Source organism: Nomascus leucogenys, chromosome 4, assembly GCF_006542625.1.
Source record: "Nomascus leucogenys isolate Asia chromosome 4, Asia_NLE_v1, whole genome shotgun sequence".
Lineage (NCBI taxonomy): Eukaryota > Metazoa > Chordata > Mammalia > Primates > Hylobatidae > Nomascus > Nomascus leucogenys.
This window is the reverse complement of record NC_044384.1, coordinates 69414342-69418506: the sequence shown is the minus strand read 5'-3', so window position 1 is coordinate 69418506 and position 4165 is coordinate 69414342. Positions and strand designations below refer to the sequence as shown.

The 4165-nt window shown below is 37.3% G+C and overlaps 1 non-coding gene across 1 annotated transcript; it reads left to right on the top strand.

The window, feature by feature from the left end:
* Nucleotides 1–1449: 1449 nt before the first annotated feature.
* LOC115834989 lies at nt 1450–1552 on the top strand. Its single transcript, XR_004029969.1, has one exon. It is a non-coding gene; the product is annotated as a small nucleolar RNA U13 (small nucleolar RNA).
* Nucleotides 1553–4165: the final 2613 nt, after the last annotated feature.

Here is a 4165-nt window from a genome sequence, read left to right as displayed (position 1 = left end):
TTTTGATATGTCCAGTTTGCTGATAAGCCCATTGAAAGAGTTCTTCATCTCTGATACTATGTTTTTCATTTCTAACATTTTCATTTGACTCTTGTTATAGTTTATATCTCTCCGCTGACATCCACCATCTGTTCATGCATCATTGTCTACTTGTTGTACTATAGTCTTTAGCATATTTAACATCTGTACTTACATATTTATTTATTAAAATATTTAACATCCTTATGATAGTTCCAATATCAGATCATTTCTGGGCCAAGCTCTGTTGAATGCTTATCAGCACTGCTACAGCAAAATGTGGTGGTGTAAATGCTGGCCATCATTATTAAGAAAGGAAAATGCAGTGTGAAGGTAGAAATGGAAGAAATAAACCTATCATATTTTAAAACACTACGATCATAGAAAATTCAACTAAACCCAACAGAAATAAAAAGAGTTTTTGGCAAGGTCAAATTTCAAAAAAATTAATTGCATGTTTCAAAAATTAATTCATAATTCAAAAATTAATCGCATGAACAACAATCAACTGGAAAATATTCTTAAAAAACAAAATGCCATTCAGAATTGTAACAATATCTGTAAAGCATCAGAAATTAGCAAATAATGAATAAAAGCAATTTGGAAAAATGTTAAAATTTAGTTCAACTTTGTACAACAGATTCTGAATAAATAGAGAGTTAATCATGTTCTTGGATGGAATGACTTTTTGAAAATATCAATTCTCCCAACATTGTTTCATAACTTCAAAACATCAATCAAATGCCAGATATATTTTTAAGGCACTTGTTAAACTTATTCTAAAATGGTTTAGGACATAATATTCTACTATGTAATAGTCTATGAAGGGTTAAGTCAACTTTAAAAAAGAGCAGCACAGAGTGGGATCTTGCTCTATGAGCCACTAAGATAAGCTTCAAAGACACAGTAATAAAAACAGTATGGCACCAGGCAAGAATAGACAGACAAGCCAATGAAATGGCATAAAAGGTCTCAGACAAGATCCCTTGTATATGGGAACTTAATATATGATAAAAGTAGCAGTATAGCTCAATAAAGAAAGGAAGATTCAGTAGACATTTCAATGGTGTAGTGGTAAACCAGTCCCCTAAAGGAAAAAATACTTGATTTATTGATAATTCCCATGGTATAAAAACTCCCAGCACAGCCTATTTCAAACTGCCAACAATTTAGCAACCAGCTTGCAAAATTCCTCAATATTTAACAATTGGCTCTTGCCACGTGGCACAAGCTGCTCCAACACATCCCTGGGTGGCTTTCTTTATGGAGGAAAATAAAACCAGATTCTTACCCAACATCATTTAGAAAGAGGTATTGCAGATGGGCAAAAGACCTAAGAAATGGAGATATTAACTATAAAATAATCAAATAATGTAGAAGAATGCAGTACTGACTTCTGGAGGAGGAAAGGCTTTTTAAACATAACCTTAGATCCTTTTGTGTATCATAAGCACGATGATTGGTTTTTCACACTAATGTGTGAAATGTGCCTCCTTCAAGCCTTATTACAGCATTGGCATATTACCCATTGAAGGTGAAAAAAACAAAACATAACATAACCTTAAAAGCAGAAAACCATAAGGCACAACGATTATATTAAAATTAAAAATTCATGTCCAATGAAGGACACCATGGACAAGACAAGCAGGTATGCAAATATAAGAGAGGATATTTGCAATCAATACACTAAAAAAAGAGGCTAATATCTCTGCTAGCTAGGAATCTATCAAGAATAAGTAAAAGATGACCCAACCAAAAAAATATATAACAAGTAATTCACGGAAGAAAAGTCCAAAAGGCTGACAAACATACAAAAAGATATTCAAAGTTATTAGTGATTAGGAAATCATAAACTAGAATGATAACATTTCTTTGCACTTAAATGAGAAATGTCAATTGAAAAAGTGAGAAAGTGAAAATATTGGTGAAAATGTAGGAATATGGGAATCTCATGTGCTGTTGGTGAAAATATGGACAGGGCAGCTGCTTTGGAGATTAATCCGGAAGTACTTAGTCAATCTAAGTATATTTATACCAAATGACCCTGCAACTCCATCAGAAATATATTTTCTAGAATATATACCACTTCTGGGTATGTATTCTAGAAAAATTCTAACACACTCCTATAAAATAACAAGCATTAAAACCTGTTATTTGCATAGGCATAAGAGGCAAAGTAGGTGTTCATTCCTGGATGAATAGTACAGCAATATGGCTATATGTTAAAAACATAACTGAGTGAAAAAAGTAAAAAAATACCATGAGCACAATCCCTTCATGTAAATTAAAAGTGTATGCACACAAAACAACATAGTTTTTATGAGAAGACATTCAAATAATCAGATACACATAAAGCACCTCATAATTGCGGCATAAGGAGGAGGGAGGAATGGAAGAGTGACATGAGATCCTGCGCAGGCCAACAATACCATGGAACTCAAAGCTCTACGCCTGAAGTCCCAAACAGACAAAAGAACCATCATGCGGATGATGGATTACAATTGTTCTATATGGTTCTGGGAGGACATAACTAGAGTAAGAGGCTAAATATCTAAGGGATCATAGATTTTTGCTTAATAAAAGAAAAGAGGTTTCTTGATGAAGCAATGAGGTCCTCCATATTGGAGATGTACATTAGTTGCTGAATGATCACTTAGTAGATGTTTTGGACCTAAATCTTGTGCACCTTCTCAGAGTCCCATAACTGCCTCCTGCTGTCCAAAAACACTTCCCACTTCCTGGGGCCATTTCTGCCATGATCCCTGAGCAGATTGGTGTCTGAGTTGCACCCTGGGCTCCAAGGCTCATGTGCCCAAAGGCCAAGCCCACGTGTGTCAAACCACCACTCCTCTTCTAGATATGAATCAGTGTAATCTCATGTGCCTTGGACTTTCACCGAAGAGCCAGTGTTGCTACTGGGAAGTGTGAGGGAAATATCTTGCCTCGTGGTGAAACTTGACTAGTAAGAACTGGGAGAAGAGAGATAGCTTAGCAGACAAACTTGTTTGCTTTCTTTCATCTGTGAAATACCCCAAAGAAGTCATTAATTTCAGCAACCTCTCGGAAAAATGCTCTGTGCCTTGTGGACACACCTGCCACGCCACTGCTGAGTTTCTTCATGGCTGTCATGGAGCAGCAGGCGGCACACCCCACCGCGTGGCTCCTCTCATTCCCTTGTCTTGTTTCCTTGTACACACCTTTGGATTTTTACCTCCCAAGTTAAGGACTAGTGCTTTAATCCTTGACTCTGGCTCTGCTTTCTAGAAGACCTTGCTAAGGAGCAAAAATGTCTGGTGGACTCAAGCTGGATGTGGTGATCTGTGAGGTCACTGACACCTCCAGGGGTCTAAGGTTCCACAACTGTGGCCTCATCTTCTGAACAGCAAGATTTCCCACAGGGCTCCTAATGCAATAAATCTTTTTCAAAACTGTGAATATAGGCTACCCATCTCCACTTTCCTTACCTCACATCAGATCATCAAGCTATTCTTTATCCTTTAGGTGTCAGGGACCAAGTGAAGCTTTCAATATTTGCCAAGAGTGATGACCAGTATGTTATTACATGTAGTAGTCCAAGTTCCTGCAGCCCTCCTGAAGAATGATGAAATATTTAAGGATCAGTTTTTGACAAGAATACTTAAATGAGAGTCAAGACAGTGGATGGCTTTATATCCATTGATGACTAATATGTGTGTTTTTGGATAAGCTATTGAACTCTTTGTTTTTTCTGCCTTTAAAACTAGATAACGTATTTCTTGCCTGAACATATCATAGAATCATAATGTAGGAGCTAGAAGCCTGCTACCTCTGACAGTTGGGGCAGAGGAGAGGATCGGATAACTTCCAGGAGGGACTAGAGAGATGCAAGGAGTGAGAAGACAGGGAGCTGGCAAGTCTGAGCTCAAGGTTTTTATCTAGAAAAGAAGCTGAGTTTGCCTACACACAGAGTGGGTGAGACAATGTGTGTTAAAATACCTACAGGATGCTTGACAGATGGCAGGTGTTCACCAAGGAATAGTTAAATTTGATTCTATGCTTTTATTTTTACAATAAGGAGGAGAGATAACGTGCACATGACCTTGTTCAGTGAGTGTTGGAATAAAGACACAGCCGTGCAGAGCCCTAAGGACTGATCATCAGGCCAAGA